This window comes from Mus musculus, chromosome 17 (assembly GCF_000001635.26).
Source record: "Mus musculus strain C57BL/6J chromosome 17, GRCm38.p6 C57BL/6J".
Lineage (NCBI taxonomy): Eukaryota > Metazoa > Chordata > Mammalia > Rodentia > Muridae > Mus > Mus musculus.
This window is the reverse complement of record NC_000083.6, coordinates 86227277-86250525: the sequence shown is the minus strand read 5'-3', so window position 1 is coordinate 86250525 and position 23249 is coordinate 86227277. Positions and strand designations below refer to the sequence as shown.

At 48.4% G+C, this 23249-nt stretch overlaps 1 protein-coding gene and 1 long non-coding RNA gene across 3 annotated transcripts in view; one reads left to right on the top strand and one right to left on the bottom strand.

Moving 5' to 3' along the window:
• Window positions 1–23249, bottom strand: part of Prkce (protein kinase C, epsilon) — a 490135-nt gene that overhangs the window by 407394 nt on the left and 59492 nt on the right. The gene's annotated exons all lie outside the window — the stretch shown is intronic.
• On the top strand, window positions 7220–22374 carry Gm52296. The gene is made up of 2 exons (XR_003952295.1): window positions 7220–20821; window positions 21033–22374. It is a non-coding gene; the product is annotated as a predicted gene, 52296 (long non-coding RNA).

The window sequence follows — 23249 nt, the reverse complement described above, 5'->3', positions numbered from 1 at the left end:
CAGACTCCTGGATAAATCTACCCCACTCTAGGTCTCCTGTCATGTGGATGAGATCGTTGCTTACCGCCCTGTCTCCCCCAGGCTGCCCACGTGGGACTTGGACAGGTGATGTATGTGTGAGCGCTGACGAGAAAGAAGCACAGAGCGTTCTGGGCCTGGCAGCAGTCACAGGCCAGGTGGGGAGGGCAGGCTGGTTCCACGAGGAGTGTTCCGAGCTCCTGATTTATCCAAGAGATGGAAGAAAAGCTCCAGCAAGCAGGCAGCCTGTACACCAGCCAAGACGTGGGCCACGGGTAATTCATTCTCACTCACTGGCTGGCTCACCCACCTCCCCGGCAGGATTTCATGTGGAAGACAGCTGTGTAGGAGGAACGTTTGGTCTTAAGTTGGCAGCACTGGCAGAACCATGCTTCCTCAGGGAACGGTCCAGGCCCCCACAGAGTACTGGTAGAGACTCTCACGACCAGGTCTCTGAGAGCAGACAGAAGCATTAAATGAAGGACGACTTCCTTCACCGAGAAGGTGGCAGTTGGCTTTCTGAATACCCACACTCCTCTTTGTTGAGCTCCTGTCCCACCCTAGTTGCTTCCGTTTTCCAAGATCTAGCTGTGGGTCTTGCCTCGCCAGCGTGGCACACTTCTGTCACCCACTCTTCCTCTCTAGCTCCACAGGATCTCGGCCGCACCAGAGGCTGCAGGTTCTGGTCTCTCCACTGCCTAATGCTCCCCCTGGCCCATCTTTCCCTCCTCTTGGTGGAGGACAAAGTCCAGGACAGTGAGAAGAAAGGGGTTTGGCCTTCTGCGTTCTCCAGGAGCTTGGCAGTGTGGTAGGAATGAGGGTGCCGCCTAGCCTGCCCCCTTAAGCAACCACAGGACCTGACAGAAAATGGGAGGAGCTTAAGCAATCACACAACACGATAGAAAATGGGAGGAACTTAGAATCCTTGCAGTGCAGACCAACAAAGTGAGAGTAATGGGCAGGCCTCAGAGCAGGAGGATTCAGGAAAACCTCCAGGAGGAGACATCTCTGTGTTTGCCTTGTCCCACACTGGTTTCTTCTAGTTTCCCCTAACACAGGGGGAAAGCGCTTTTGGTAGTGTGATCCAGTCACAGAAAAAAAACGGGTCCTGACAAACACAGATCTGCTTCCCTTTTGTCACACCGCAGAGCTCTCTGACCTTAGAAAAGTGAACTGGTCTCTACCAGCCTCAGTTTCCCATTCATAACATGAAAATAGAAACACGTATGTAAATTCTCCCTCTCCCCTTCCGTCTCCCTGTCTCTGCTTACTGTGACCTGAGCGCCAGCCACCACTGCAGACTCAGAGTCCCCTCAGAGCGTGAAGGTGGGGCGCACAGGGATGAAATGGTTCATCCACGGTGGTCAGAGCTAACACACGGGGAGCCAAGAATCCCTCTTGTGTCACCAAGAATCAACCCCTGTCACCTCACGCACCTTCAGCCCCTCCCAATGCTCTTGACCAAACTAAACAGCTCCGAAGTACTTGTTCCCATGGGAGTGGCACTCCCTGAGGACTCACAGAGCCAGAGGAGGGTCCACAGCAAGAAGAAAAATACTCAACTCGAAGTTACAGAACTCTCTACAGGGAGGTAGAGAAACACCAACTCTGCCACAGAGACAGTGGCCCACAGTGTCTTAACTGCTTCATCCCCAGGTTCCAGGGACTGTCCATGCCATGGGTGTAGAGAGCTGTACAAGGGGTGTACTGGCTAGTTTTGTGTCAACTTGACACAGCTGGAGTTATCACAGAGAAAGGAGCTTCAGTTGAGGAAATGCCTCCATGAGATCCAACTGTAAGGCATTTTCTCAATTAGTGATCAAGGGGGAAAGGCCCCTTGTGGGTGGGACCATCCCTGGGCTGGTAGTCTTGGGTTCTATAAGAGAGCAGGCTGAGCAAGCCAGGTGAGGCAAGCCAGTAAAGAACATCCCTCCATGGCCTCTGCATCAGCTCCTGCTCCCTGACCTGCTTGAGTTCCAGTCCTGACTTTCTTTGGTGATGAACAGCAGCATGGAAGTGTAAGCCGAATAAACCCTTTCCTCCCCAACTTGCCTCTTGGTCATGATGTTTGTGCAGGAATAGAAACCCTGACTAAGACAAGGGGTTTCTTGGGTACTGTTCCAGGATTGGCCCCTGTGGCAGGAGGGAAGGAAGCAAGGGCAGTCAGAGAGAGACATCAGTAATTGGTCTCAGCCAAGCCAAAAAGAAGCCCTGTGGCAAAGCTGGCTTTACAGAATTGCCTCAGATGGTGTGAATGGGATCAATGTTTACCACCCCCCCATCCCCACCTCTGCAGTCATCTTCCTGTGTTGGCTGCTCCAGGGTGGGACAAAGCCCGGGGCTCTTTTCCTGTAGTCTAGCCCTCCTGGGAAGGAGGAGCCAGTGCTATGCTATCAGCAGGACCTACCTGCAGCCACTGGAGGATGAGTGCTTCAGGCCCACAGGAGGAGGTGGGCTGTTTATTGAGACTCTTAATACACTGGTTTCAGGGTGATCTTGACACGTGCTGGTGTGGGTATAAGGGCTTGCTGCTTCACCAAGGCAGCAGGGCACCCAGCCCTGAGCACCTGTCTCCCCTTAGGCTCATCTGGAGCGCAATCTGTACCACAAAGCCATCTCTTCTCTTTTGTCACTCCCTGCCTGCCATCACTCAAGCCACTTGATGTGGAGGAACACCCTGCCTTTCTAGACTGCAGATTCTACGAAAATGAAGCTTTAACTAGAGATGTGAAATTTCAGAGCCAAATGCTTTCCATTGGCTGCACACTTCCTAGACATCCAAGTTGAACAGCCTGAAGGATACACTTTCTAACCACTCCATAGCCACTCAGCCTCAGCCGTCTGTCCCACACTGAGCCGCCTAAGCAGGATACACAGAAACCGTGGAGGAAGTATGCCCAAGAAACAGAGGCCCCATGAAACCTCTGCATCCCAAATGCCACATGGCGGACTCTCTGGGGAAATCACTCTTCCAAGAAGGAAGAGTCAGCAGCTCCTGGTGGCCTTGTGACTCAGAGCAGCAAAAAGAGACCCAAGATGTCCAGGCAGAGGCCATTCCTCCCAGTAACTTTGGTAGAGAGAATGTCTTCTCTGAGACATGTAGTTGCTGGGTTGAAGAACATTTCACGTTGGCTTCTTAGCCAGCTCTGTCACCTCCATCTATTCATTGTTCATATTCATTAAAATATACACCATTCAGACAGACTTGAGACCTTTGTTAAAGAGATCAATAAATGTCAGAATCCTAAGTAACGTGAAATGGCGCTGTATCCCCCTGGCTGCAAGACGGGAAATCCAAAGCATGAAGTGGTGCAGAAGTTGCTACCAATACACAAAGAGCCCCAACATCCAAATACCTTCCATCCGATTGGCTAGATAGATTTACAAAGGCATTTGGGGCCCACTGACAGGAAGCTCATGTCTTTGGGATACACCTGCCCAGCATTCCCATTCGAGGCCCGTCGTCTGCACTGGGATGACTGGAAATCCTGTATCCTCTCCTCTCCATCAAAAACAGTCTGTCTCAAATAAAGCTAACCAACATCAGGTTCATGTCCCGTGCTCTTCAAATAAGTGGTAAGATCTGTGGCTCTTCCCTGAGACATCTGTCATTAAGTCTCACCGTAACAAGATCTGGATTCCAGGAAAGGCTTCTTAAGGGTGAAATTCCAAAGACTGTGACAGACTGCTGGAAAGAGCATCCATGTTGAGCAGAGGGTCAGAGGCAATGCCTCATTTGCATAATAGACTGAACCCTGCACATCATTTGCATAATAGGCCACACACTTACTATTAGTTAAAAGAAAAATTATATAGGAGTTCAAAGACCCCTGGTTGTCAGGTCTCCTGCACGGTAATGCTATATTCGCGACCACTTAAGTCTCTATCCCTCTGTCATCCTTAAAATGTGTGAGAACCAAAGAACCGTGACTTTCTGTTTCCAGAAGAGTTAGAGTAAACAGAATCTTTCCAGACCAACCAATGTTTGCTACTCATCTTACTCCACCTCCTCATGCCTTTGGGCATCACTCCCAGGCCCCACATTTGTACACCAAGCCTGCACAGATCATGATCTAAAAGCATGATGGGAAAGCCACGGGGAACAGGCAGTTTTCTTGTTGAGTTGAATCCTCTTGGTCCAAGGAGTAAACTGCAAGAGGTAGACAGTCTCTTTACCACACGATTGCCGTCCTTACACAATGGGAACGCAACATGTCAAACAGGCAAAACTGTCACGCGTCCTTCACTAAGCCGCACCTTGGTCTCTGCTAATAGCATCTCACCTGCATTGCATTAGACTATACAGAAACACCACTCCAAACACTGGAGTACATTTCTTTGTCCCTTAATAATAATAACAGTGTCAGGGAAACTCTTCAGTCATAGTTTCCTTATGTCCAGGTACAATATCAGAAAGGGAAATGCAGCCCGACCTGAGAGCATGAGGGAAAGCTGTGTGTTTAGTACAGAGGGAGAATCCCACACTCACCGTCTCACATCTATACATAACTGGCAATGCACACGATCAAAATCGGATGCACGATGCAAGCAGAGGATTGCTCATATAGCCTGATAGATCTATACTGACTCAAGTAGAGACTCACCCAACCACTCTATTCCCTTTATAATCCATAAAAAGAGACCCCAGGCAGAAATCTGGGGCCCTTAGTGTGTTCACTCATGAGGGCTGCTGTCATTCCTGACCGGGTCTTCCTTTCTGCTGCTTACTACTGCTTTGCTTAAAAGACAGTTTCTTCACACTTCGTAATCTCTGTGGGCTTTTTCTCCCATTCTTTATTTTATGTATATGAGTAGACTGCTGCTATCTTTAGGCACACCAGAAGAGGGCATCGGATTCCATTACAGATGGTTGTGAGATGGTTGTATGGTTGCTGGGAATTAAACTCAGGACCTCTGGAAGAGCAGTCAGTGTTCTTAACCACTGAGCCATCTCTCCAGTTTTTCTCTCATTCTTGAATAAGATGTCAAGAAACTGGAAATACCTGACCAGACTTTGGTCAGCGGAGACATCTCTCGTCCTTCCACACACGCCCCTATTTATTTTATCTCAGTCTTTTCCCGTGTATCACCACCACCTGCTCCTTTAAAACCTATGAAATTTGGTTTGCAGACTTTATGTTTCATGAATGCAAAAGTTTATCTCTAATGTACAGGCTTGGGGAGATGGCTCCATGGGTAAAACACTTGCTGTGCAAGCTGAAGAGCTTGGGTTCAAATCCCCCAGCACCCATGTGAAACACATCCTGGCAGCATGTGTCTGTAAGCCCAGCACTGAGAAGGGAGAAAGGGATGATTCTGGGGGCATACCCACTGGCCAGACTAGCTACAACAGTGAGATCATGTCTCAGACAGACAAACTCAGGGACTGATGAATATATACATACATACGTACGTACATACATACATACATACATACATACATCATACATACATACATCATACATACATACATACATCATACATACATATATACATACATACATCATACATACATACATACATACATCATACATACATACATACATACATACATACATACATACATACATGGACGGACAGACAGACAGGATAAATGACAAATGAAGACAAATCGATATCATCTCTGGCCTCTACACACGACTAAATGGGCACTTGAGCACACAAGTCTATGAACACACAAGGACACACACACAGAGACACAATTACAATTAACAGTTCTCTTTCCCCCATAATTTGTTGAACAGACACACAATGTTTTCGTTGTTGTTACTACTTTCATGAAAACCTTCTTGGCAGGAACTTACCAAGAGAAAACCAAAGTGGTAGGCCTTGACAGCTAAAACCATTCCTGTTCTCAAGCCCCGGGCAGCTCCTCTGGCCTGGGACTCTCGGTTTCATGACTGCTCTCATGTGCACTTCCCATTTGCCCTTCTCTGTCCTAACTCTGGGTTAACCAGTATTGCTGAACAATAAGATTATGACTCAATACCGTTTTTAAAAATATTAAAAATTCATCTGTGACCAACAGATTCGCTCCATGTTTATCTCTGCTTTTCCTAAGACCCCAGATGAGTCTAGGACTTGGACTTTGCATGGATTTCACACCCTTGCCAAACCAAGTCCTTGGGTGAGGTGCAGAGAACCCTCTCCTGTTGTAGCCACAGCAATGCCCAGCCCCGCCCAGGTCTGTACTGAGTCGGCATGCAGTCCAGTCAAGGAGATGATGGAGGATTTAGCATTTCCTATGGAGACTTGAAAACTTAGCTCCTGTGAACGTTAAAGCCTGCAGCAAAGCTAGGGACCAGAGGCCCAGGCATCCCCTAGGACGCAGGTGACCTCGGTGCTACGTGAGACCGTCAATGAACACAGCATCATGAGACCTGGGTAGGATCCTTCAAGATGCTACAGCAGAAAGGGAAGACTGAAAACAGAAAGAAAACATCTGGAAGGGAGACACACATGTCAGAAAGGCCAGCTTGGACCCTTGGCATGGCGGCCCACCTGCAGCAGCTCTCCTGTCGGGTAGGAGTCCTCTCTTCAGTAGCCGAGCTCTCTAAGAGGTCCTGAGCGGAGGACGAGTTTTGTACCCTTTCTTCTATCTCTTTTCTCTTCACTCTGTTGCTCGGTCTCTCACAAGCCAGTCCACAGAGGAGCCAATCCACTGTCTGACTCTGAATTAACCAGCCATTGGCTGAGTGATGTGGCAGCAGCTCAGATGAGGATCCTGAACCACAGGGCAAGGCTGCCCCGTGCTTTCTGTGAACCCCACAGTCACCTTGGCAGCCACAGTTAGAATCCTACACTTGCAAGGATCTGATGAAGAAGGGATAGAGAAAAGAGATCCAGGCAGAAGCGGAGGAAGGAACGGGAAGGACACAGCTGCTTAGGAGCTCTGTCCTGCAGCCGCTGCACCTGAGTCCAAACCCTCACAGTTTCCTGTGGATATCTAAACACTCCTCAGCCTCATCGACCGAAAGGAAGATCCGATGGTCTCCTCACATGCTCGTTAAGAAGACTAAATATTGTGACACAGGAGGCACATTACGCACAAAGCCTCGAGAAGAGGTAGCTGAGAAAGCCGATTCAGGCCTTGTTCTCGGTTCCTTGTTTGTAAATGCGACATTCATAATGAGGGTCTCCACCCGTCTGGAACCTTCTGGAAGCCTGTGAGTGAGAATCGAAGAGTAGAGCGTGGCATGGGCATTACAAGTGCAATGTAAAATATTATCCTGCAGAACATTCGCCATAGCGAAAGGAAGCGCCAGGCGCCGGGGCTCTGGTGAAGTGTGTGAGGTTTTGGTGTGGGAGTGCTGGGGCTGCTGCTGGGGAAGGGCGTGGTCAGCCACAGAAGCCACTGCCCACAATGATTTGCTTTGTTTTGCTGCTCCAGCCTCTGGGGAAGTTTCTGGTCATCTAGGTATTGAGTATACAATTGGGGCTTATTTAAAACAAATAAACAAACAAAAACTTCCAACACATCTTAACTTTGATCTTTGTTCTTAAAGTTAAAACTGATAGTACCTTTAATCTGTTTAGAATAGTTTTTTATAGATTTTTCCGAAACAGCATTAAATCAATTTCTCTCCAAATGCATCTACACAGAGAGCAAGGCATGATACCTAGACGACACACCGCTTTCTCCAGCCAAGTCTAAAGCAGTGGGTCCTGCAGCTTCTTTCCTTCCTTCCTGCTCACCCAGACTTCCGGTTCCCTATGGAAATGTATGCCCCAAAGTGCAGCCAGGAAGCAGAAACCAAAGCAAACCCAAGAAACCAGGGTCAACAGGGCTTGGACAGCCAACGCGCCTGGATGCGATGACAGACGTTATAGGAAGCTTGGTCAAATTCTCTAACTACACTTCCTAGAAGGCCCTCTGGCCCCGCTGTCCCATTGTCTGGCTGTACGGTCCTCTTCCCTTTCCAGGCAGAGTTCAAGCCACCATCCTCCAAGCAACTTCTACTGATGCTCTAGCCTCAGACTGAGGTGAGGAACTCCCTGCCGCGGGCCCTGGCTGGGGCAAGCAAAACATCCTGTCATGGCTCGTCCCCTACCCTCAGTCCACAGCTCATTCCCTTGAGACTTCCAAGGTGCCTGAACACATCTCTCAAATCACCTTGCACTCGGCTCAGGATAAGTAAGTAGCTATAGCCTAAACAGATACACAGCCATTCTTGTATTCACGCTGGTTGTCTTCTCAGAAGATGCCATGCGCCTAACCCAGTCATAGGCCCAGTCGTGTAAGCCATCTTCACTCGGGCAGACGTGGGACTCTATGGGAACACTCATCCAGGCATATAACTTTACTTATAATTATGAGAATACCCAGGCCAAATCTGTAACGAACTCGAACCTGACTCTTTCTTAATGGGCATTCTTAGTCCACTGCCCAAAAGAAAATGGAGGTACAGAACGGTTACGTGATTTGCATAAAGTCACCTAGTTAGCAAGCAACGAAGTCGGATCTAGAATCAGTTCCCTTTGTATCCCCCATGACTAGCCCAGAGAGCTTTCTATAAAACCTAGACAAATAGGGCACCCAGGTTATATCTGACTCCCCCAAATCAGGAATAGATGTATTAGAGAAATGCATCACAAATTTAAACTGTAGAGATGGGATTCCAGCACTGCTCAGCATCTGAAGCCACACGGTGGCAGGCAACAGAAGATTCCAGAATGCTTAAGCGTCTGGAAAACAAGAACCCTAAGTCGGGGCCCCTAAAGGAATGGGCCGTGTCATCACAACATGAAAAAATTCAAAGTACATGTGCTGGAATGTTAAACTGAAAACCAGTGAGCTGCCCTGAGAAGCAGAAGTCACAGAAGTGGGCAGAGCGAGCAGTGACTGATGCCCACTGACAGGGCAAACTGGTTAGGAAAGTGGACAGTACTCCAGTGGGTAGCTCCAAGCACTTGCCCAAGGACCCGAAAGCCCTAAAACACATCTGGGCTGAAAATTAACACTTCAGCCTTAGACCCTAGAAGGTTCCTTTGGCTCGTTACAGGCACCTCTAATTACTGCCCTGGAAATACGCAAGGAGGACTAGACTCTGGCCCACTCCCCCATTGCATTTTTTAACAGGGAGGATCTTCTACTGAGGATCTCCAGAGCCAGAGAAACCACACATGGAAGCCATGTGGACTGAGAGCTCAGAGAGGGGAGACACTGCCTTGCAAACATCTCCCACCATCAGGAAAGAGACTAACTGCTTTCCACTGAGCACCACAATGCATACTGGGTCTTGAAGGAGACAATCCTGATGTGTCTTTGTTACATACATAAGGCAGGATCAGAACTCTAATTGGAAGTGGCCAAATCTGTCCCCAGGGTCAGGATGGTCAAACTCTAAGACTACTACCAGATGGACCGTCTGCTTTCCTCTTCTCCCCCCATCGCAAGGGAGATTCACCAAGCCCCAGCTTCCCACCCATGCTCAGCATCCTCTTTCTGCCTTTGTTAAGAGTTAAGCATCCTGTGTGAGTGGAGGGATCCCTGAAAAATTTCAAAGATCTATGAGGTTAAAACCATTATCCTAAGAGTTACAATAGGCTTCTTTTTGTCTTTTTCACTTTCTGGAGACTCCATGGGCTCCAAGGTAGATGATGGATCAGAACAGTCTAAATGCAGAAGGCAACTTATACATCTATCCTCCTATACATCTGCCCTCCTATTAAGTCAGATGCTAGAGGGGTTTTCAAAATACAAAACAGTGCAACGCTTCTATAAACTTTTCTTGAAAAACATATATATGTTTCCTGAAAACACCGTTTACGTGAACATCAATGGGATTAATTTTAATTAATTTAAAAATGTATCCATTTTCATTTTGTGTGTAAATATTGGCAGCTATCACCAACAAAAAATAGACTCTCTGAAGCCTTCAACTCTGGAGCCTTCAATAATTTTGAAATGTTGACATTTAAATAATTTAAACTTCGGTCATAAGACCTGGGAATTTGAGAACCATCAATTCTTAAGGATGAAAGACACTCACGTGCTGTCTGTCTCTTGAGAAGCTAAATGCAAACCACCCACTGCTTTGTGTCTACCATCGAGGGTCTGGTCCAAGTTCACTGCGATTTCCTGATGGCCTAGCTCTAACCTCGGAACATTCTACCTTCTGAACCTGCTGACAGCCATTTTTCTACCCCAGTTAGCATGTCGTCGCACAGTGCCTGCGGTGTCTGTGACATTCTCCACATTATCAGCTGGGTTACATAACCTCTGAAGTTATTTAACTTTTCCCTGAGGGTGTGTCTCGCTTCCCCAGGACAGTTCTGGACTTCGAAAATGGATCTGACTCTGAACAGCGGGCTGACCTTGGGCAAGTTACAGAGCCTCAGTTTCCTTGTGTCTATAAAGGCAGGTCAGGTCAGGCCAGGCCAGGCCAGGCCAGGGCAGGGCAAGGCAGGCCAACTTCCCGAGAAACCTGTTCTTCCAAGACCACTCAGCTCATGATTTTTCTGGAAACTAAGTGTGGTGACAATCTTGAGCAGTAAATTTGGGGCTCCTGGCATAAAGATGACCAATTTTCCTCCCAATGGCACAGCCACTCGCGCCAGAAATGACTATAATTCACCCCAGCAATGATGAGGGGCATGAATGAATGATGTGTGGATCAGTAAATTGTCTCGACAAATGGAACACTGCGCCCCTATGGGGACAGTTAGAGATACATGGGCAACTTGACTCCTGGCATTGAATGAACAGCAAACACTAGTATTTATGAACTAAAGATGTATGTCAATGTTAGGGCACTTGCCTGGCATTCACAAAACCTCAGTTCAATCCTAGGTCTGCCATGGGGGGGGGTGCTTAAAAGAAAGCAAGAAGAAAGACTTTATTGAGACTCAGTGTGTAAGGACACAACTAAGAGACCATGCAACCACATACCTCAGATGTTTTGTCATCTTTATGATCTCAGTATCTGGGTCCTTTTTCTTTTCTTATCCATAGAAAAGGGGAAAAAAAGCTTTCCAATGCTGCTCCCCAAACCATTAACAAGAGCAGTACCAGGTTCCCAAACCGCCATGTGGCTCTTACACGGCAACAGGCTGAGACAACAATGGCCTACTGCATTTGACACAGCTCCCAAAGGGATCAGAAATGGCCACTTCCAGACTTCGGGACGTATTCTTTTTCCCAGATCGTCTTGATACATTTCTTTACACTCTCCATCCTGTCTTTGTCTGTCTTTCTGTGAAGGTTGGAAGGAGGTAAAGGATGCAGTTTCTGTGTGGACTCTATGATCCTGGGGAAAAGACCTAAGCTAACAAGCCCCATGCGAGTTCACTAGAGGCAATCTGGGCATTTGAACTGTCTTTGGGGGAGAGGGGGATCGCGGTTTTGTTTAATCTAGTTTGTAAAAGGATGGAGAAAAATTTTGCAAGCTTGGTCTGTATACCATGTGCATTTAACATCTGCAGCCTGCAGCATACATGTGGCTCAAAAGAACCCTGAGCTATTCCTTAGAACCCGACCCTACCTTTCAAGTGTGGCTTATCACTTCCCCATCTGTGACTGGGTAGAAGTGTGGCTCACCACTGCCTCCATGAAAATGAATAAGCCCAAACCAGCCCCTTTCACAGTCCTTGAGACACCTTGGGGATATCTGCTAAAACGAAATACCCATTCAGACCTCTCCACTGATATCCTATTAAACTTTAGAATAAGACCTATAGTTTGCCTTCTGGGAATAAAACTGTAAAGTGAGCATAATGAATTAGTGGCCAGATAATCGAAATCAGCCACTTATACTAGATTTCAATCAGATTAAACACTTTAGTATAATAACAGTGAAGCTTGAGGCTAGGATGGGGTTGGGGAGGTGAGGGCAAGACAATCGAGGCAAGAAAGAAGAAATTCCCATGCAACCCAATGACACTGTTCTAACTCTACCAGCAGGCCAGTGTATCACATGATGAGGATTCCCGAGGCTTGCTCTGCCTGTTGCTTGTTAAATGGTTTCAAGAGGCGTTCCACAAGTTTTAGTAACACACACTAAATACCAATTCCGTAGAAGCCTTGTAAGTCACATTAGCATATTAAAGGTCCTACTTAGTAAGTTTCAAAATAAAGAAATTGGTTTGACTTTAAACTTAATGTTTGTAAACTCACTGGAGCCACCACAAATGGTCCCTGGGACTTAACGTTTCTCAGAACTCTATGAAATCACTGAACTTATCTTCCTAAGTCTGATTCTGGCATTAGAATTAGGCTTTCTGTACAGCCTGCTTCCGAGGATTAGTGAACGGATTCTACAATTCAGATGTCCTAATTTGAACTGATATGCTAACTTCATAAAATGACAGGCAAGCATGTGGTGGCCATTACCTCGTCCCTCTCAAATGACTGGAGCCTCTCTCATATGCTAACCAACTGGACAGAGAAGTTTCATCAGGGCTAGAATTGATTACTCAGTAATCTATAGATGCTACTGTTCCAGCTAGGGGAGAGATCTCCTGACATCTCCTGGGTAGAGAACCATGGATGCTACTCAACATGCGTCTGAGCACGGCACAGCCCTACAACAGTCAACCTGCCCAAATATCAGCTTTGCCGAGTCTGTCTGTAAACTTGGAAAACACATCACGTCAGTCTACAAGCTTGACAGTCAATCTTTGAAGACAGACTAAGACAATGAATGTTGCCTTCAGGTGATTCTGAAAAAAACAGTCATTGGTTTCCTCGGCTAGGGTAGAGGAGGTACACCTCTATCTCTGCCTTTCTTGAAATCCAAGGTAGGTCCCTGGGTCTGGGGCGTAAATGCATCCTCGGAGAATGGACGGGGCCTGGTATTCTGGACTGGGTCCCCTCTGTCCAGCCTCTCCCCACAGTTAGCTACTACATAATGTCATTCCTGATGTTTGGTTCTCCTTTGTTTAACTGATAGATGATGAGTTTGAGGAAGTGGCCAGGCCAGTGGGAAGTGGCAACCTCGGCTGCCTCCTTGACATGGGAGTCCCCAAGCACAGCAGAAGCTGGGGTGTGGTCACCTCACAAGCCGTCTTCCCTAACTTCGGCGTCACTGTCCCCATCTAAGATACAAGCCTCCCTCAGGATTTCCTTTTAAAGACAAGGAAGCCCGACATAAGGGATCCACGATGTACCATGGGCTTCATGGACATACGCTGAGTCTGGAAATATATTCCAAGATGAACTGAATGGCAGCTTTCCTGATGCCAACAAAACGCCCTGAAATGCCAGTGCATCTGTGCTCAGGCACATTTGCCCAGTTGTAGGCAAGCATGGGACAGAGATGAACAACTGTCCTGTGATTGGGAGGGAGAGGATAAAACATTGTTGTCTGAGAGTCACTCCCTCACTCCCAGGGCCAGCAATCCCTGCCACTCAGTGTAAGACAGACCACTTACAGACCTGCACTCTGTGGGAAGAACCCATGAGGGGCAGTATTCTCCTCCTCCTTCCCAGCAGTCACGTGACGCTGGGGTGTGCCAGCCTGTCCCGAGACAAACACAGTCTCTCTGGGCAGGTCCATTCCAGCCAGGCTGTCCCGATGGCACCCGCACTGACCTTTGAAAGGGAGAGACAGTTCTTGCCAAGGATTCTAGTATTGCTGGCTGCCTTTCAACAGAAGGTAAAAGACAAGCATGGAAAGTTGAGCAAGAATTGAAGGATTTCATAGTCACTTCAGACATTCAAAACTGCCACAGTGGCTTAAGACAGAGGTTCAGCTCAGGCCCAGTACTAGGAACACAAAATAAAAAACCCCAGACCTCTGGATACAGCTGGGAGGGAATGCCCAGGGTGCTGGGGATGAGATTCGCCGTAGGAGTGCGGAAGACAGAAACATCAGGCCTTACTGACACTGGTCCCAGCATCCTTCCACACACAGGCCTTCCTTTCCCAACTCACCTCCTCTTCGTCCCCTAACCACTCAGGTTTTTCTGACAAGATTCAACTCCAGAGAATGTACTAGACTGTTTCTATGGAAACTGTACTTGTAGAAAAACCCTAGAAGAGAAGCCAAGTTTGGGGGTGGGGTGGGGCACGCCGGAGCTTTTTCAGAAGACAATGAAGAGCCATGATACAGGAAAGGGAAACTGGAGAGATGTCACCGAAGAGGAGGAGCCAAGATCCACAGGAGAGAAAACAGCATGTCACTGAAGACTGAGTCCCCAGAGATCCCAAAAGTTAGTGAGCAATATGACTCAGGTCCGGCGGCACCTACCAGGGGTGTCAAGACATCAGAAGGGAAGGGAAAAAGAGGTGTTCTCCCAACTAGAGTCTATTTCTGGCCCAGTGACAAAACCAACCAAACGAAGATAACCCAAAGTGACAAGCCAAACACGAGGTGGTAACCTAGAGCAAATGACACCCAAGTCCACAGGAGAGCAAGGGCGCTTATGGAGCATTGTGAGGCTCTGTGTTCCAGTCCCAGGACTGCAAAAGATATAATAAAGCAATGAGGCAACAATAATAACAGTGTACATTGCTAAGGGAGTTGTCTGCTCAGCTGGCACTTGGAATTGTCACTTGTTGCCAGCTCTGTGAGGCTCAGCCTCATTCTGTAGCAGAAAAAAAAAAAAAAAAATTCCTGATTGCTTAGGAGCAAAGGCCAGAGGGACCTGAGTTACAGGTGTGGGAGTCTAGAAACTGAGAGGCGAAGGATCAGTGGTTATCTGTTGACCCAAATGCCCACACCTCCAGCCACGCGTCCACTGCCATGTTCACATGGAAAAGACACTGACACTTGGGGCAGGGACTATTGCTTCAGGCACACCTTGGTGCTGTTCACACAAATTCGATTCCAAGAATGCCAGAGAGATTCCACGAGGGGCCTGACAGGCTCATGATCCACTGTCCCTATGCCTGGAAGGTATTCATTGAGAGCAAGCTGGAGCCTTGTATTTTCACATGGTTCTTGCCCTTCCACATACAGGACGGAGCTTCTGGAGCCAAGAAAGCCTTTTTTTACTGGGCCACAACCACGTAGGGGAGGGAGAGATGAGGACGTTAGTGTATGTTTCCATAACTAAGGGTATAGGTTCTTTCCCACCTCAGGACCTTTGCACATGCCATTGTGCTTGAACACCGACCACCCCCAAGTCCTCCTGCTTCCTCAGGTCACTGTGCCTTCCCGAGGGCCCTCCCTAACCAAGCTGCCAAAAACCATGCCTCCTGTTTGCACTTGGATTTTAGCCCCTCTATTCCCTTCAGGGCTCTTTATACAGGGACCATGGCTGCCAGCCACTTAGCATAGTGTTTGGGAACACTGACTTTTAGTGAAGAAATATTCAATTATTGAAGTAAATGTTCCACTTGCTCATGAAATAATGATGGTAGTAAATGTATTCCTCTACTTCTTCCTTGGCAATAGAAGAAGAATTCAGGGGTTAACCCCCACCCCTTTTCTCAATCTGGAAATACAGGGACAGTAAGAAACATTTTACAAGAAATAAGTTTACAAACCACGCTGTACAGAATTAAAGTCCTTTTGTGTAAACAAAGATTCCTCTGTTAAACCCACAGACCTGCTTCCTAGACAGGTGCTGGTGAATGGGGTTGGCAAGCCTATGCCCAGCTTCGTGTCTCCTTTGCCGTCAGGAGACTTCCCTTTGCTGGCCTGCCAAGCTCTTCTTCATGGAAGTTTTCATCTTTTGATCTATAAATATTCATGAGTTCCTTTTTTTTAAAAAAAATGAAAACTCATTGAGCTTTCAGGAACACGTCTGCGCTGCAGCACTGGTCTGCTCTCGGGCTGCAGTTTTCTGCAGCAAGATCACCTGTTTGCACTGGCTGGCGCTCCGTGAGCCTAAAGCCCAATCAGGCACACAGGAGGAGAACACACCGCCCTGAGCTAACAAGACACAGGAGCCTGTACAGCTGCCCATCACTCAGCACCAGGCATTTCCTACCTATGCCAGGCATGGGAAAGATTTGCTCTTAGCCTCCCTTGGGTTTCTACTCTCCTTACTCATCTAAGGACGAGATGTGCAAAAACAATGGCACCCTCTGGGCATCTGGAAATCCGTCCCAAACCTTCTCACATCCATGTTTGTGTCAGTCTTCCAAGACGTTGGTGGAGAGGGTAACTCTAGATCAATGGGAAAGATGAGGCGTGTATGAGAGAGAATGCTACAAGCCAGCCACTATGCAGGCTATGGATGCATAACAAAAGTGGGAGGGCTTTGAGATCACGACAGGATGGCAGGCAAGGCGACAGTGATGCCATCAGCACGAGTCCCCATCCATTCAAAACCTTTGATCATCAACCATACCCCAAATGTACTTCCAGGCTCAGCAAAGGAGACACATGGAGGGATACAAAGATAAATGAAAAAAGACCCCTGCCCATCAAGCAAAGACAAGTACCCTGGCGACGCTGAAAACCTCCCCACAAATGAGGACCCTACCACAAATACAGAGTCAAGCAGATGAAGCAAAGAGAGGACACCCAGCACTGTGCAAGAGCAGAGCTGGCTTTGAACTAGACACAGTAGAAGCAGAAAGCATGTCCAAGCAGAGGAACACATCCAGGCCCTGGGGTTGGGGGTTGGTGGTAACAGGTCATGAACAAATGCAAACTAGCAAGAATGGCCAGAATGCTGGGCCATGGGCCCCATGGGCCCTGCTAAGGAGTCTTTCCTGGGAGCTACCTATAAGTCAGGCTCCTGAGGGAGCGTCTTTAACAGGAGGTCTCAAGGGGAGATGGCTCAGTTGGTAATGTGCTTCTGTGCAAGTGTGAAGACTCTCGCAGATCCTCAGCACAGCAGTGTGTCTCTCTTAATCCTACACTGGAGAGGCAGAGGCAGGAGGATTCCAATGGTCTGCTTGCCAGCTGGCCTAGCTAATAAGGGGACTTCAAATTCAGTGAGAGACGCTGGCCCAAATATTAAGGTAGAACACGTGGTAATCTCAATGAGAGTGGCCCCATAGACTCATATACTTGAAAGCTTTGGTCTCCATTTGGTGGAACTGTTTGGGAAGGATTAGTAGGTGTGGCCTTGTTGAAGGAGGTGTGTGTGACTGGGGTTGGTCTTTGAGGTTTCAAAAGCTCAAGCCACTTGGCTGCCTCTGCTTTTAGACCAAATGTAAGCTCTCAGCTACTGCTCTAGCACCAAGCCTGCCTGCCTGCCTGCCTGCCTGCCTGCCTGCCTGCCTGCCTGCCTGCCTGCCTGCCACCAAGGTCTAAATTCCCAACCATGGTGCTCATGGACTTGGCTCTCTGCAGCTGTGGGCACTGACACAGAATGCTTCTGGTATAATTTACCTTGGTCACGGTGGTGTTTGGTCACAGCATTTTTTAAAAGGTAATTGAGACAGTGAGAGAGACAGACACCCGATACTCACCTCTGGCCTACACACGCGCACATAAATAGATAGGTAGATAGATAGATAGATAGATAGATGGATAGATAGATAGATAGATAGATAGATAGATAGATAGATAGATAGATACAGTGATTCATAATATTATCCAGGCACTGGGAAATACAGACAGCGCTACCCTACAGGATACAAAGGCTTGTATGAAGATATCATTATCCAAATATGTAACATGGATTTAAACTAGAAATGTCCCCATTCTTTCATTTTCATCTACCCAGTGAAATAAGTGGGTTTTTTTGGTTTTGGTTTTGGGTTTGGGATTGGGTTTGGGATTGGGTTTTTTTTTTGGGGGGGGGTGGAGTTTTGTTGTTGTTGTTGTTGTTGTTGTTTTTTGTTTGTTTTTTTGGTTTTTTGGGGTTTTTTTGCAGCTGTTATAAAGTTGCTGCTGATGGAATGACGATAGAAATGAGAGCCTGTAGGCACTGATCACATACATGTTTTCTTAAGTACTTAGGGCTAGACAAATGCTGATTTATTTAAATCTCACGGTGAGCCTATATTATAAAGACTTTGAGTTTATTCACTTCCTGTAGGAGACGGAGACACAGAGATGTTAGGAAACCTACCCCAGGTCACACAGGAGTAAGTAGCACAGCTGGGCTTCGCAGTCAGTAAGTCTGGCCTGAGTCCCTGATTTTGGACACTAAGTCCTCAGCCCCTTGCCTGCACTGTGACCAGCACTGTGGAAACTTGCCTACAGCTGTTTGTGGCTTTGATTCTCACAGTAGTTCCTCAAGTCGGATACTCCTTTCATTTTTTTTAAATCTCTGTTTTATAGATGAGGAAGCGGACAGAGCAGATGGGGATCCTGCCCAGAGCTGCACAACTAATAAGTGGGTGGAAGGCTAATTGGCCTGTGTGGCTGCAGAATGTGTGCCCCTGCCTGCTGTCCCCACTCTTTTTTATTCCTGGAAACCACGAGCGAGACGAAAGCATGGAGGAAGCTTGGTAAAAGGGCTATCGGGCAGGATGATCTTCCGAGTCTCACTTCTCCACCTGACGTGAAGCAGACGGAAACCAACCGTTCCCCCAAGCCAGCCCCGGGCATGTGTCTCGTGGGCTGTGCAACCCCTGGTCACTGGCAGGTGAGGTTCTGCAGGCCTCGGAACTGGAGGGGAAGCAGGGCTGGCTCAGTCAGGCCCTGATCTTCCGATAGGTCCTGGCAAGCATGAGGTACCAGTCAGCACTGCTGTAAATCCTCCCGACAGCAGCTCTGTGGGCTCGGGCAGACTCTGGGCCATGCTGGAGCCACACTGTCCAGAGCCTTCTGTTGCCACTTCTTGCGCCTAGGAGTGTTGGCACAGAGCCTGGCAGTGGGGTCATTAATCTATGGGCAGGCTTCTAACAGAGGAAAACATGGGAAACGGCTTTTAAAAGAATCACCAGGGCTCAGCTGGCACAGACCATCTAGAGCTGCGATTCGGAAGCAAGAAAAGCCCACATATGCTATGTGCTTCGGATGAAGAGCTCTGAAGGAACCCAGACGAGAGGCTCTGTATCCTTGTGGCCTAAGGTATGGACAATGAAGCCAAGCTTCCTAGGTTCAAATCCCAGCTTGGCCTCTTGATTGGAAGACTTGGGGCTTGTTCCGCCAGTCTCTTCAGGCTGTTTTCTCATTTGCATATGATAATACAGACAGCAGCTACATCATCAAGTTGGTATAGGGAACGGAGGGGTCAATATACAGATAGATTGCCCAGGATCTCAGCAGTGCCCTGAATGTGCTTATTAAATAATATATGTAGGCTCAGTGGGCACAGGTACCATCTCTTCTCACTGAAGGATATTATTCCAAAATATTATTCCAGTTAATAAATCTAGAAATTGATTGTGAGATGTTTATTATTTCTTGTGGACATTATGTTCATGTGTGTGTTCATGTGTACATATGTGGGTTGACATGTAGAGATGCTCATGTGCATGTGTGTATATGTGTTCATGTACACAGATGTGGGTAGATGTATAAAGACATTCATGTACATGTGTGTATATGTGTTCCTGTGTGCGTTCATGTGTAGTACATATGTCGGTAGGCATGAAGGTGCATGCATAGGATGTCAGAGGCTGATATTGGATATATCCATCAATCACTCTCCACCTTATTTTAATTTTTAGATTTATTCATTTTATTTCATGGGTATGAATGTTTTGCCTGTGTGTATGTGCAGTACCATATGCCTGGTATCCACAGAGGTTAGAGACAGCTGTCAGGTCCCCAGGAACTGGAGTTACAGGTCGTTGTGAGCCACACCAAGGGTGCTGGGAATCAAACCCAGTTCCTCTGTAGGGGCAGAGTTCTCTAAACCACTGAGTCATCTCTCCAGCTCCCGTCCTACTTTGTGAGACAGGGTCTCTCACCGAACAAGAGCTTGCCAGTTCAGCCAAGTTCAGGAATCTTCCTCCCACACCCTCTCGGGGCTGGGATCGCAAGCATACGCCTAGCTTCGCATGGCTGTTGAGATTAAATCCAGGTCCTTAGGCATGCGTGGCGAGCACTTTACCAACAGAAGCACGTCCCTACTTTCAAGACGCTATTTCCTTAAGAGAATTTGGGTTTGAAAGTCGATGACTTGGGGTCTCAGGAGAATGGAAAAGCCCGTCAGGCACGTGGTAGGGCAACTATCACATGGTAGGGCAGCTATCCTCAGCAATCAGTCACGTGATAGGGCAGTTAGCCTTGGCAATCAGTCACGTGGTAGGGCAGTTAGCCTTGGTAATCAGTCACGTGGTAGGGCAGTTAGCCTCGGCAATCAGTCACGTGGTAGAGCAGCTATCCTCCGCTGGTGGGGACGGTTAATGCCGTAAGAGCCAAGATAGCTAGAACTCTGGCATGGTCCAACACATCAGCTTTCTGGGTTTCACTTTAGAAGGCCTCTCGAGAGCATCAGCCTGGTTAGAACAGCTGCTACCCTGACCTGGCAGGGACAACTGAGTGTGCTCGGACCGTCCACAGTCACCCAGTCCTGACCGGACCTGGAGGCCTCAGCACAGTTTCCTCTTTCAGAAATGGGGGACCCAAGTCCTTCCCCCTTCTCGCATACTTTCCATACTCAAAAGGGACTCCGGGCAAGAGCACAAAGCCAGAAGATACAGCTCAAAGAGATCCAAACTCCACCCTAATTGCACGGTCCTGGCTCAAGCCAGCTTCTCCGTTTCTGAGACTGTTACACTGGGGTGACAGAATATGCTCCTTCCATCATGGGAGAGGCTGGAGACCCAGATTCATCCCGCTCCGAGTTTGTCACCTTCATCCCATGGCCAAGACAGCTCCGATGGCTGACGCAAGCCAACCAAAAGGGAATGCTTGGCCAGGAAGAGACTGTGGATGGGCTAAGAGGGTCCTTTCATCCACATTCCACTAGCCATAAGTTAGCCATGTGGTCATACACTGGGCATAAGTCAGGTCACGTGACTATAATGCCAGCAGTAAGGAGTCTGGACAGGGGGAGGATGGTGAGTTTGAGGACAACCTAGGCTTGTGGAGGGAAGGCAGGGGAAGGAGAGGAGAGGGGAAGGAAAGAGGAGAGGGGAAGGAAAGAGAAGAGAGGAGAGGAGTGGGGAGGAGTGGGGAGGGGAGGGGAGGGGAGGAGGGAAATGGTATATTCCAACTCTTTCTGAGATGTAGATAGGCTTCAGTAGCCACATGTGCTACCTTTGTTGCCAGAGACAGTGACTTTGCGCCACACTATTTGATGGTCCTGGACTGGAGCCTCCAGATAAGTCAGCAACTACCTCTGTCCAAGAAAATATCAAAGGGAGTGAGTCTCAGCCCTTCATGTCCAGTATCTGGTACGCAGAAAGGGTGGCGGGGATGCTTTTTGGAATACACTTTGAACTGGATGCAGCCCTCTGCAGTGCCTGCCTCTTACAGTACTTGCCAACAAATGAGGCCCACGGTGTGTGTTTGCTGACCTGGAGAAAGGACGCAATTGTAACCTGTAGGTCAGTAGGCCTGACCACTGATGTGGGAGGCTGGAGCTGGGCTGACTGGAGGATCAGGCCTGGGATTCTAGATCTTCTCCCCAGCTTGGCAGCCAGGAACCAAGGAGAAGGGAGAGTCAGAGCCACCTTCCCATCCCCACCGGCTCTCGGCTCTCACGTCAGAGGCAGCCGCTCAGCTCGCCTGTGTGGGAAGCAAGCAGGAGCTGTTTCCATTTTCTTTCATATTCATCACGAACTGTGGCCCACAGACAGGAGAAGCCACAGAAACAATGTCCATCCCCCCTCCAATGATCCTGGAAAACCGAGGCTAAGAGGGGGCTGGGAGCAGAGGGAGCACTTTTGACATCTGTGGGCAGAGCTGGAGGAGTGGGGGGAGCAACTCTGACATCTGTGAGCAGAGCTGGAGGAGTGGGGGGAGCACCTCTGACATCTGTGGGCAGAGCTGGAGGGGTAGAGGGAGCACCTCTGACATCTGTGAGCAGAGCTGGAGGAGCAAAGGGAGCATCTATGACATCTGTGAGCAGAGCTGGAGGGGTAGAGGGAGCACCTCTGACATCTGTGGGCAGAGCTGGAGGGGTGGAGGGAGCACCTCTGACATCTGTGAGCAGAGCTGGAGGAGCAAAGGGAGCACCTATGACATCTGTGAGCAGAGCTGGAGGGGTGGAGGGAGCACCTCTGACATCTGTGAGCAGAGCTAGAGGAGTGGGAGGAGCACCTCTGACATCTGTGGGCAGAGCTGGAGGGGTGGAGGGAGCACCTATGACATCTGTGGGCAGAGTTGGAGGAGCAGAGGGAGCACCTACGACATCTGTGAGCAGAGCTGGAGGGGTGGAGGGAGCACCTCTGACATCTGTGGGCAGAGCTGGAGGAGTGAGCACCTCTGACATCTGTGAGCAGACACAGCCTCCATGAAAAGAGACTAGCAGTGAGGGAAGAGCAAAGGCCAAGACCTTGCTATCCATTCACTGTGTGACCTTGGGTCAGTGACACACTCTGCCTGCCACCAACTGCCCCCTCACCCCATATGTCAAAAGGAGATAATAAAAGCTGTTCTGAAGTTAGAATGAGACAGTCAATGTTTAAATGGTTCTGAAAAGCATAAATCTCTATGTGAGGATATAAGGTGTGACCTGGGTGGGTAAAGGTAAGGGCTCTTACCCTTCCTGCCTCTCCATTGCATTCAGATGCTTGCTAACAATTGCAACTCTCAACTGGGATTCTGTCTTGATGGGAAGTGCACACAGAAGCCTTCATATTCCAGAGATGGCTCTATAGCCTGATCTCGACTGCCCTCCAAGTCCTGCTGGGAAGTGATGGAGCCTTTAAGATCCAGGACCTAGCGGGAGGTGGCCAGGTCATTAAGGACAGGTGCCTGATGAGTACTGTGGGACCCTGGTCTCCTCCTCTTTTTCTCTTTGTTTCCCAGCCATTAAAGGGGTAGATTTTCCTTCTCTGTACTCCCACCTTGATGCCCTAACTCAGAGCAATGTGGCCAACTGGCCATGGGCTCCACAAGTGTGAAGCCAAATAACCCCCTTCCTCTTGACACAGCAATTATCTCAGGGATTTGCAGTCACACCAACAAGTGGGGACTGGGACACAGGCCTGGCAAGTGCCGAGTCACATGGTCTGAGCTGGCACTGTGGGACTGTGAAATAATGAGCCGTGACCCACAGAGACTTCCACTGAGCTCATCAAAAGTCAGCGCAACTCTTCAGACATGGGTGTGGGATATGATGGACTACAAGGAATGTAGTCACAATGTCACAGAGTTCTGCTGACAAGATCCCTTCTCTAGAAAAGGTTCCTAGTTCCCAAGTAGAAGCAGGAAACAGACTCTATTTCCCATCAGCCTAGGGGAGGTATACTAGGTTGTTATAAATCATAATGTAAATATTTGATATGCAACCCCTATAAGAGGGTTGTTTGACTCTAAAAG